At 35.1% G+C, this 13,114-nt stretch overlaps 3 non-coding genes across 3 annotated transcripts; all 3 read left to right on the forward strand.

The window, feature by feature from the left end:
- The first annotated feature begins 280 nt into the window (after window positions 1-280).
- Trnag-ucc (transfer RNA glycine (anticodon UCC)) lies at window positions 281-352 on the forward strand. Its single transcript has one exon. It is a non-coding gene; the product is annotated as a tRNA-Gly (tRNA).
- Window positions 353-937: 585 nt separating this feature from the next.
- On the forward strand, window positions 938-1,009 carry Trnag-ucc (transfer RNA glycine (anticodon UCC)). Its single transcript has one exon. It is a non-coding gene; the product is annotated as a tRNA-Gly (tRNA).
- Window positions 1,010-2,161: 1,152 nt separating this feature from the next.
- On the forward strand, window positions 2,162-2,233 carry Trnag-ucc (transfer RNA glycine (anticodon UCC)). Its single transcript has one exon. It is a non-coding gene; the product is annotated as a tRNA-Gly (tRNA).
- Window positions 2,234-13,114: the final 10,881 nt, after the last annotated feature.

Below are 13,114 nucleotides of genomic sequence, written 5' to 3' on the forward strand. Positions count from 1 at the left end.
GTCCGACATACAAGAAATTATATTGGTTTGGCTTTAGTTTGTATTTTTAAAAAATATCCATCATCGGCTAAATTTATTTTTCTAAAGCGTAATTTACAAAATTTTAAAACCGTATTTATCAGATAGAAATCGCTTTTTATCAGTTTCAAGTACTTGTTAAAAGATATAAACCACATTTTAGCACATACATACGTACATGCTTATCACAAAGAAGCCTGGGGAAATGTATTATGATTTTTTTTATCCTTGCCTTCAATATCACTCACATGTAATATATCAAGCGTCGGTGGTGTAATGGTTAGCATGGTTGCCTTCCAAGCAGTCGATCCGGGTTCAATTCCCGGCCGACGCATTTTTAGCTCACCTGACTCGCTCAGATGACATTTGATTCACGGTCTACTGTTTTTGTCCGTCCGTGTTAGCAAGTCGTAGACTTTTGAATATTGTTCTTATAAACGTTTGAATCAATTTTGACCAAATTAGATTTGGTGCAGAGGCCAGATGTATTAGCATCTGTCGAAGAGGTAAAATACATTTGGAATTTATTGATCATCACCTTTCGGTTTCCAATAATTTGTAGTAGTTACTATAAAAATTAATTTTGAAAGAAATATTCGTATTCACTCCTTGATTTCTTACAGGCAAATATAATATAACAATTATGGACTTCATAAAACGATCAATATGTGGTTATATGGACCCATGTCAAGTTATATCGACCTCAAACACCAAAGTTAATCCTTGACCCTCCTCCCCCCTTGAATTTTCTTTTTCTAGGTCCGTGCATAGCACTGAAAAGCTTAGTTACACATGTACTTCTTACAAGGAAGAAGTTTTTATGCAATCGTTTGTCACAAAGAAGCCTGAGGAAAATTTACAAGCGATTTTTTATAGCATCTTTTGGACCTACATCACTTGGAAATATTGGAAAATATATGCGTCGGTGGTGTAATGGTCAGCATGGTTGCCTTCCAAGCAGTCGATCCGGGTTCAATTCCCGGCCGACGCACTTTTGACTCACCTAACTCACTCAGATGGCAATCTCTGCCTCATGTTTTTTGTTCACGATCGTGCGTACGTCGTTTGACAATCGTAGACTTTTGAACACTAGTAGCATTTTTCATAAACTCTGAGCTTATCTTGACCACATTTTGCTTTTTTTTATTATTTGGGTTTAGAACATTTGTAGAAGGAGATAACATACTTCGTGTTCGGTGACCCCCTCCTCCAAGATCCAATCAATTTTGGTAGTTTCTGTGAAAAATGATGTGATTTAAAAAAAACAAATATTTGTTTCTAGGATATCTGGTTGACAAATTTTATAAAGTACATGGTAGACTGGTAGTTGTAGAACTCCCAGAATGTAATAGTCTTGTTCCGAGGATTAGGGATTCTAGTGGTAGGGTCTGGGCCAAATTGGTTATATATTTACAATATACATATCGACATATTTACTTTAGTTGAATTGTTCCACTGAATCAAACAAATCTCTTTTATTAGATGTGCACGATGCAATTTCTGGATGGCGTTGAGTCTATTTTTCAACATGTTAAACTAACGTGTATTTTTGGGTAGGTATAAATTTTGTCTCTTAGAAGCCGCTTAAGCATTATTTATCGAATCTCAAAATTTCTCCAAGCATTTAAGGATATTTTCTTTTTCTTTAATATTATGTTGAGAGTATAGTTAATTAATAAATTTGATTAAAGCTATATAGATCAAAAATTTAGAGTCAAATTGATTCCTTGTGCGTAACTCTACGTCGCAACTTTGATCCCTGTTATATAAAATACTATATAAAATTCGTGCAAATCACATTTTTGTGAATTACCTTAAAGTTCGGAAAATACGGGAAATAAATGATATTATTTGTAGACTTTTATTCAAATACGACTGCGTGGGGTCCGAGATACAAGAAATTATATTGGTTTGGCTTTAGTTTGTATTTTTAAAAATAATCATCATTTGCTGAATTTAGTTTTCTTTTAAATCTTTAAAACCGTATTTATCAGATAGACATCGCTTTTTATCAGTTTCAAATACTTGTTTAAAGATATTATTAGCGCATACATTCGTACACGCTTATCACAAAGAATCCTGAGGAAATGTATCATGATTTTTTTTATCCTTACTTCAATATCATTCCCTTGTAATATATCAAGCGTCGGTGGTGTAATGGTCAGCATGGTTGCCTTCCAAGCAGTCGATCCGGGTTCAATTCCCGGCCGACGCATTTTTACCTCACCTGACTCGCTCAAATGGCATTTGCTGCTTCCTGTTTTTGTCCATGTTTGTCAGCACGTCGATAGGCGATCGTAGAATTTTGATTAGGTTGGCATTCTTCTCGCGAAACTTTTGAGTCAAATTAGTTTTGGTGCAGAAGCGAGGTGCATTAGCATCAAAATACATTTGAAATGTATTCATCACCACCTTTTGGTTTCAAATAACTTTGTAGTTATTGTGAAAATTGATTTAAAAGAAATACATGAATTCGCATGTACTCCTTGATTGCTTACAGGCAAATATAATATAAAATTATGGACTTCTCATTGAACAGTCAATATGTGGTTGTATGGACTTATGTCAAGTAATATCGACATCAGACACCAAAAAAAAAAAGATATTGACCGAGCTTGCAAGGCACTTTGTATGTCTTTGCTTTATATCAATTGACATGGCAATCTAAAGGTGCGGTCAGACGATACTATTTTCCATCAGGTTTTCCATTAGATTTTCTCATCCGATTCGCTTTCGACTATAATCGTACCATGTGACCTCTTAAGTCGACAGCAAAGTCCGATTTTCAATCGACTCTCTGGTGAGAATCGTGACAATACCATGACTTTTCCCCGTTCAACAAAAATATTGAATAGGTTTTATAAATTGTAAATCGACTGTAAAATCGTATTGTGTGAGACCACTTTAAAAAAATCCACTCCGATCGACTTATCTGAGCAAATCGATTGAAAATCTGATGGAAAATCGCATCGTGTGGCCGCATCTAATTAAAATCAATTGTTGACATGGGTCCATATCACCACATATCGACCAACGTTAAAGGCTATAATCGTATAATATTTAATGAGCTTTTCTATTGTTTTTCTTAATACACTGTTTTTTATTTAACTTTGATTGGAAAAAATAAAAACTTGAATATTTATGGTTTAGAGTGTGAACATCGTATATAAAAAGAAACAGATCACGAAGTTTTAAATATTAAGGCCAGTATTTGGTAACTGTTTTGCTATTGTTTTGGGTGTTATACTTGGTAAACGTGCAGAGATGCAGGCATATTGAAATGGAAACTAATAATTGGAAAACAACTTGCCATCATAATATCATTATATTTTGTAATCTCAGTAGCCACATTAACAACAATTCGATGGTTCTGCCACTGCACTGCCTGGTATTCTAACGTGAACACTACAAAATTGGAACATGAACACAGCTTCTTTTAATACTCACTTCCAGGTGGACAGACATCAGTGGTGGATTGGGGCAAAGCCCCAGAAGCCTCCAGGTTTTGGAGCTTATTTTTACACTTAATTTAGTTATTCTTGCTATACAAGACATATTATTAAATCAATGAATATCAACAAAACTTATTTTTCTGTAGTTCTACTTATTAAAAAAGATTGGTCATCATCCACCAAATCCTCCAAATTCGCCACTGAGAACTAATCGAAATAATTTGCCTACTATATAAAACATTAAAAAGTTGCATGTCAGTTTGTGGTTAATTAAACCCTTTTATTAAAAATACTGAACCAAGATATATATTTATTACAAAAAACCAAATAAATAAATTAAATAAATAAATGTTTAGTCAACAATCATTCAGATCACGCTCGCCTTTTTCCGTAACCAGGTTTTAATTTGTCAGATCTTCTTGATCGATTTTGCTATCATGATGTTATGTCAGCTCCCTGCATCATCCACACTCTGTTGAAAAACATGTCTCATTTTGAAATGTTTTCCTAACATGTGGCTCAACTCAGTTTTTTAATCCGTTGGGTTGGCCAAGAGTTTGGGCAAAACCAGGGATGTTAGCAACTGGTACCACAATTCAAAATTGTTTCAGAATGAGAGTCTTGTTCATGCAGCAAAGTACACTTTTCCCTTTGAACACCCCGACACTGACTGCTAACTTTAATCTGCAACCAGCTGAACAAATGATAAAACAAATCTTTAACAATGTCATAGTTACTACCATTGTCGTCTATCAACTATATCTAAAAGAACATAGTAAATGTACTCACATTTTAACTTTGTCAGACTGTGTTGATCCATTTTGTTGTGACCGTGTAACTTCAGCTCACTGCATCATCCATACTATGATGAACAAGTCCCATTCTAGAATTCTTTCCTAGCATGTGGCTCAAATCAGTTTTTTAATCCGTTGGATTGGCCCAGAGTTTGGGCAAAACCAGGGATGTTAGCAACTGGTACCACAATTCAAAATTGTTTCAGAATGAGAGTCTTGTTCATGCAGCAAGTACACTTTTTCCTTTGAAAACCAGGACACTGACTGCTAACTTTAATCTGCAATCAACTGAACAAATGATAAAACAAATCTTAAACAATGTCATAGTTACTACCTTTGTCGTCTATCAACTATATCTAAAAGAACTTAGTAAATGTACTCATATTTTAACTTCATCAGTGTTAAACCATTTTGTTGTCACCGTGGTACTGCAGCTCACTGCATCATTCATACTATGATGAACAAGTCTCATTCTAGAATTTTTCCTAACATATGGCTCAAATCAGTTTTTTAATCCGTTGGGTTGGCCCACAGTTTGGGCAAAACCAGGGATGTTAGCAACTGGTACCACAATTCAAAATTGTTTCAGAATGAGAGTTTTGTTCATGCAGCAAGATACACTTTTCCCTTTGAAAAACCACCACAATGACTGCTAAATTTAATCTGCAATCATCCATACTATGATGAACAAGTCTCATTCTAGAATTCTTTCCTAACATATGGCTCAAATCAGTTTTTTAATCCGTAGGGTTGGCCCACAGTTTGGGCAAAACCAGGGATGTTAGCAACTGGTACCACAATTTAATAAGTTTTCAAAATGAGAGTCTTGTTCATACAGGAAATTACATTTTTCTTGTTTACCACGACACTGGTTTCTAAATGTAATCTGAAATAAATTGAACGAAGGGTCACAAATCAAATCTTTAACAATATTACAACTCATAATCTTGTTCATAATTATTTAAAAGTACTTAGTAAATGTACTCACATTTCAAATTTGTCATATTATGTTGATCCATTTTGTTATCATGATGGTATATCAGCTCCCTGCATCATCAAGACTCTGTTGATGAACATGTCTCATTCTGAAATTCTTTTCTACCTGTGGCTCTCTTCAGTTTTTTTAATCCGTTGGGTTGGCCCAGAGTTTGGGCAAAACCAGGGATGTTAGCAACTGGTACCACAATTCAAAATTGTTTCAGAATGAGAATCTTGTTCATGCAGCAAAGTACACTTTTTCCTTTGAACACCACGACACTGACTGCTAACTTTAATCTGCAATCAACTGAACAAATGATAATACAAATCTTTAACAATGTCATAGTTACTACCTTTGTCGCCTTTCAACTATATCTTAAAGAACATAGTAAATGTACTCACATTTTAACTTTATCAGTGTTAATCCATTTTGTTGTCACCGTGGAACTTCAGCTCACTGCATCATCCATACTCTGCTGATGAACATGTCTCATTTTAGAATTCTTTCCTAACATATTACTCAGATCAGTGTTTTAATCCGTTGGGTTGGCCCAGAGTTTGAACAAAACCAGGGATGTTAGCAACTGGTACCACAATTCAAAATTGTTTCAGAATGAGAGTCTTGTTCATGCAACAAAGTACACTTTTTCCTTTGAAAAACCACCACAATGACTGCTAACATTAATCTGCAATCATCCATACTATGATGAACAAGTCTCATTCTAGAATTCTTTCCTAACATATGGCTCAAATCAGTTTTTTAATCCGTTGGGTTTGCCCAGAGTTTGGGCAAAACCAGGGATGTTAGCAACTGGTACCAAAATTTCATAAGGTTTCAGAATGAGAGTCTTGTTCATACCGGAAAATACATTTTTCTTGTTGACCACCATGACACTGGTTTCTAAATGTAATCTGAAATAAATTGAACGAAGGCTCACAAATCAAATCTTTAACAATACTGCAACTGATAATCTTGTTCATAATTATTTAAAAGTACTTAGTAAATGTACTCACATTTCAAATTTGTCATATTATGTTGATCCATTTCGTTATCATGATGTTATATCAGCTCCCTGCATCATCAAGACTCTGCTGATGAACATGCCTCATTCTGAAATTCTCTTCTACCTGTGGCTCTCTTCAGTTTTTTAATCCGTTGGGTTGGCCCAGAGTTTGGGCAAAACCAGTGATTTTAGCAACTGGTACAACAATTCAAAATTGTTTCAGAATGAGAGTCTTGTTCATGCAGCAAAGTACACTTTTCCCTTTGAACACCACGACACTGACTGCTAACTTTAATCTGCAATCAACTTTATAGAATTCTTTCCTAACATATGGCTCAAATTAGTTTTTTAATCCGTAGGGTTTGCCCAGAGTTTGGGCAAAACCTGGGATGTTAGCAACTGGTACCACAATTCAATAAGTTTCAGAATGAGAGTCATATTCATACAGGAAAATACATTTTTCTTGTTGACCACCACGACACTGGTTTCTAAATGTAATCTGAAATAAATTGAACGAAGGGTCACAAAGCAATTCTTTAACAACATCACAATTGATAATCTTGTTCATAATTATTTAAAAGTACTTAGTAAATGTACTCACATTTCAAATTTGTCATATTATGTTGATCCATTTTGTTATCATGATGTTATATCAGCTCCCAGCATCATCAAGACTCTGCTGATGAACATGCCTCATTCTGAAATTCTCTTCTACCTGTGGCTCTCTTTAGTTTTTTAATCCGTTGGGTTGGCCCAGAGTTTGGGCAAAACCAGGGATGTTAGCAACTGGTACCACAATTCAAAATTGTTTCAGAATGAGAGTCTTGTTCATGCAGCAAAGTACACTTTTCCCTTTGAACACCACGACACTGACTGCTAACTTTAATCTGCAATCAACTGAACAAATGATAATAGAAATCTTTAACAATGTCATAGTTACTACCTTTGTCGCCTTTCAACTATATCTAAAAGAACATAGTAATTGTACTCACATTTTAACTTTATCAGTGTTAATCCATTTTGTTGTCACCGTGGAACTTCAGCTCACTGCATCATCCATACTCTGCTGATGAACATGTCTCATTTTACAATTCTTTCCTAACATATGGCTCAAATCAGTTTTTTAATTGGGTTGGCCCAGAGTATGGGCAAAACCAGGGATGTAAGCAACTGGTACCACAATTCAAAATTGTTTCAGAATGAGAGTCTTGTTCATGCAGCAAAGTACACTTTTCCCTCTGAACACCACGACACTGACTGCTAACTTTAATCTGCAATCAACTTTATCGAATTCTTTCCTAACATATGGCTCAAATCAGTTTTTTAATCCGTAGGGTTTGCCCAGAGTTTGGGCAAAACCAGGGATGTTAGCAACTGGTACCACAATTCAATAAGTTTCAGAATGAGAGTCATATTCATACAGGAAAATACATTTTTCATGTTGACAACCACGACACTGGTTTCTAAATGTAATCTGATATAAATTGAACGAAGGGTCACAAAGCAAATCTTTAACAATATCCCAATTGATAATCTTGTTCATAATTACTTAAAAGTACTTAATAAATGTACTCACATTTCAAATTTGTCATATTATGTTGATCCATTTTGTTATCATGATGCTCCCTGCATCATCAAGACTCTGCTGATGAACACGTCTCATTCTGATATTCTTTTCTACATGTGGCTCTCTTCAGTTTTTTAATCCGTTGGGTTGGCCCAGAGTTTGGGCAAAACCAGGGATGTTAGCAACTGGTACCACAATTCAAAATTGTTTCAGAATGAGAGTCTTGTTCATGCAGCAAAGTACACTTTCCCCTTTGAACACCACGACACTGCTAACTTTAATCTGCAATTAACTGAACAAATGATAATACAAATCTTTATCAAAATCATAATTACTACCTTTGTCGCCTTTCAACTATATCTAAAAAAACATAGTAAATGTACTCACATTTTAACTTTATCAGTGTTAATCCATTTTGTTGTCACCGTGGAACTTCAGCTCACTGCATCATCCATACTCTGCTGATGAACATGTCTCATTTTAGAATTCTTTCCTAACATATGGCTCAAATCAGTTTTTTAATCCGTTGGGTTGGCCCAGAGTTTGGACAAAACCAGGGATGTTAGCAACTGGTACCACAATTCAAAATTGTTTCAGAATGAGAGTCTTGTTCATGCAGCAAAGTACACTTTTTCCTTTGAAAAACCACCACAATGACTGCTAACATTAATCTGCAATCATCCATACTATGATGAACAAGTCTCATTCTAGAATTCTTTCCTAACATATGGCTCAAATCAGTTTTTTAATCCGTTGGGTTGGCCCACAGTTTGGGCAAAACCAGGGATGTTAGCAACTGGTACCACAATTCAAAATTGTTTCAGAATGAGAGTCTTGTTCATGCAGCAAAGTACACTTTTCCCTTTGAACACCACGACACTGATTGCTAACTTTAATCTGCAATCAACTTTATCGAATTCTTTCCTAACATATGGCTCAAATCGGTTTTTTAATCCGTAGGGTTTGCCCAGAGTTTGGGCAAAACCTGGGATGTTAGCAACTGGTACCACAATTCATTAAGTTTCAGAATGAGAGTCTTATTCATACAGGAAAATACATTTTTCTTGTTGACCACCACGACACTGGTTTCTAAACGTAATCTGAAATAAATTGAACGAAGGCTCACAAATCAAATCTTTAACAATACTACAACTGATAATCTTGTTCATAATTAATTAAAAGTACTTAGTAAATGTACTCACATTTCAAATTTGTCATATTATGTTGATCCATTTTGTTATCATGTTATATCAGCTCCCTGCATCATTAAGACTCTGCTGATGAACATGCCTCATTCTGAAATTCTTTTCTTCCTGTGGCTCTCTTCAGTTTTTTAATCCGTTGGGTTGGCCCAGAGTTTGGGCAAAACCAGGGATGTTAGCAACTGGTACCACAATTCAAAATTGTTTCAGAATGAGAGTCTTGTTCATGCAGCAAAGTACATTTTTCCCTTTGAACACCACGACACTGACTGCTAACTTTAATCTGCAATCAACTTTATCGAATTCTTTCCTAACATATGGCTCAAATCAGTTTTTTAATCCGTAGGGTTTGCCCAGAGTTTGGGCAAAACCAGGGATGTTAGCAACTGGTACCACAATTCAATAAGTTTCAGAATGAGAGTCTTATTCATACAGGAAAATACATTTTTCTTGTTGAACACCACGACACTGGTTTCTAAATGTAATCTGAAATAAATTGAACGAAGGGTCACAAATCAAATCTTTAACAATAGTGCAACTGATAATCTTGTTCATAATTATTTAAAAGTACTTAGTAAATGTACTCACATTTCAAATTTGTCATATTATGTTGATCCATTTTGTTATCATGATGGTATATCAGCTCCCTGCATCATCAAGACTCTGCTGATGAACATGCCTCATTCTGAAATTCTTTTCTACCTGTGGCTCTCTTCAGTTTTTTAATCCGTTGGTTGGCCCAGAGCTTGGGTAAAACCAGGGATGTTAGCAACTGGTACCACAATTCAAAATTGTTTCAGAATGAGAGTCTTGTTCATGCAGCAAAGTACACTTTTCCCTTTGAACACCACGACACTGACTGCAAACTTTAATCTGCAATCAACTGAACAAATGATAATACAAATCTTTATCAATGTCATAGTTACTACCATTGTCGCCTTTCAACTATATCTAAAAGAACATAGTAAATGTACTCACATTTAAACTTTATCAGTGTTAATCCATTTTGTTGTCACCGTGGAACTTCAGCTCACTGCATCATCCATACTCTGCTGATGAACATGTCTCATTTTAGAATTCTTTCCTAACATATGGCTCTCTTCAGTTTTTAATCCGTTGGGTTTGCCCAGAGTTTGGGCAAAACCTGGGATGTTAGCAACTGGTACCACAATTCAATAAGTTTCAGAATGAGAGTCATATTCATACAGGAAAATACATTTTTATTGTTGAACACCACGACACTGGTTTCTAAATGTAATCTGAAATAAATTGAACGAAGGGCCACAAAGCAAATCTTTAACAATATCCCAATTGATAATCTTGTTCATAATTATTTAAAAGTACTTAGTAAATGTACTCACATTTCAAATTTGTCATATTATGTTGATCCATTTTGTTATCATGATGGTATATCAGCTCCCTGCATCATCAAGACTCTGCTGATGAACATGTCTCATTCTGAAATTCTTTTTTACCTGTGGCTCTCTTCAGTTTTTTAATCCGTTGGGTTGGCCCAGAGTTTGGGCAAAACCAGGGATGTTAGCAACTGGTACCACAATTCAAAATTGTTTCAGAATGAGAGTCTTGTTCATGCAGCAAAGTACACTTTTCCCTTTGAACACCACGACACTGACTGCTAACTTTAATCTGCAATCAACTGAACAAATGATAATACAAATCTTTAACAATGTCATAGTTACTACCTTTGTCGCCTTTCAACTATATCTTAAAGAACATAGTAAATGTACTCACATTTTAACTTTATCAGTGTTAATCCATTTTGTTGTCACCGTGGAATTTCAGCTCACTGCATCATCCATACTCTGCTGATGAACATGTCTCATTTTAGAATTCTTTCCTAACATATGGCTCAAATCAGTTTTTTAATCCGTTGGGTTGGCCCAGAGTTTGGACAAAACCAGGGATGTTAGCAACTGGTACCACAATTCAAAATTTTTTCAGAATGAGAGTCTTGTTCATGCAGCAAAGTACACTTTTTCCTTTGAAAAACCACCACAATGACTGCTAACATTAATCTGCAATCATCCATACTATGATGAACAAGTCTCATTCTAGAATTCTTTCCTAACATATGGCTCAAATCAGTTTTTTAATCCGTTGGGTTTGCCCAGAGTTTGGGCAAAACCTGGGATGTTAGCAACTGGTACCAAAATTTAATAAGGTTTCAGAATGAGAGTCTTGTTCATACAGGAAAATACATTTTTTTTGTTGACCACCACGACACTGGTTTCTAAATGTAATCTGAAATAAATTGAACGAAGGGTCACAAATCAAATCTTTAACAATACTACAACTGATAATCTTGTTCATAATTATTTAAAAGTACTTAGTAAATGTACTCACATTTCAAATTTGTCATATTATGTTGATCCATTTTGTTATCATGTTATATCAGCTCCCTGCATCATCAATACTCTGCTGATGAACATGCCTCATTCTGAAATTCTTTTCTACCTGTGGTTCTCTTCAGTTTTTTAATCCGTTGGGTTGGCCCAGAGTTTGGGCAAAACCAGGGATGTTAGCAACTGGTACCACAATTCAAAATTGTTTCAGAATGAGAGTCTTGTTCATGCAGCAAAGTACACTTTTCCCTTTCAACACCACGACACTGACTGCTAACTTTAATCTGCAATCAACTTTATCGAATTCTTTCCTAACATATGGCTCAAATCGGTTTTTTAATCCGTAGGGTTTGCCCAGAGTTTGGGCAAAACCTGGGATGTTAGCAACTGGTACCACAATTCAATAAGTTTCAGAATGAGAGTCTAATTCATACAGGGAAATGCATTTTTCTTGCTGACCACCACGATACTGGTTTCTAAATGTAATCTGAAATAAATTGAACGAAGGGTCACAAAGCAAATCTTTAACAATACTGCAACTGATAATCTTGTTCATAATTATTTAAAAGTATTTAGTAAATGTACTCACATTTCAAATTTGTCATATTATGTTGATCCATTTTGTTATCATGATGTTATATCAGCTCCCTGCATCATCAAGACTCTGCTGATGAACATGTCTCATTCTGAAATTCTTTTCTACCTGTGGCTCTCTTCAGTTTTTTAATCCGTTGGGTTGGCCCAGAGTTTGGGCAAAACCAGGGATGTTAGCAACTGGTACCACAATTCAAAATTGTTTCAGAATGAGAGTCTTGTTCATGCAGCACAGTACACTTTTCCCTTTGAACACTACGACACTGACTGCTAACTTTAATCTGCAATCAACTGAACAAACGGTAAAACAAATCTTTAAACAATGTCATAGTTACTACCTTTGTCGTTTATCAACTATATCTAAAAGAACTCAGTAAATGCACTCATATTTTAACTTTATCAGATTGTGTTGATCCATTTTGTTGTCACCGTGGTACATCAGCTCACTGCATTATCCATACTATGATGAACAAGTCTCATTCTAGAATTCAGATTGTCTTGATCCATTGCGTTGTCATGATGTGACATCAATTTTGTGCATCATGCAGACTCGGCTGATAAATATTGCATTTTATTTATAAAATATATTGAGGTTAAGGGAAATGACGCTATTTAAAGAATTTTAAGGAATTTTATGCATACATGTTTATGTTGACATACTTTCCTTTCCATATTGACATAATTTATCTTACATGTAGGGGCAGAAATATGCTACCATACATGTAACCAGTTTATTTACAAAGAATTCGCTCAACATTCTGATTAAAGTCTTTAAAAAAATATCAGATATATATCACTTAATCGTCTATAACAACCCGTCATCATGTTATGCTAACATACCATTAATTATAATTTCTGTTGCGTTCATTCTTTCAAGACACTCAGCGTCTGAAGCTTTCGCGGCCATTAACTTGTGTGAAATACCCATGGCAACGTCGACTTCCTTGGTTTTTTTGCTGTACCGGAAATCTACTATAGAATTTTTTTTTATGAAATGGTGTAAAAGTAAAATAGAGTTTTAGAATAAAAGATAAAAATGAACAATAAATTTATGCACTAAATTTATTTTATATTTTATTTTAAAAAATGGAATAAGCCCAATCGTAACTACTCGGCAATTTCCGTCAACGCAAAAATATTTG

The sequence above is a fragment of the Crassostrea angulata genome, chromosome 6, assembly GCF_025612915.1.
Source record: "Crassostrea angulata isolate pt1a10 chromosome 6, ASM2561291v2, whole genome shotgun sequence".
Lineage (NCBI taxonomy): Eukaryota > Metazoa > Mollusca > Bivalvia > Ostreida > Ostreidae > Magallana > Magallana angulata.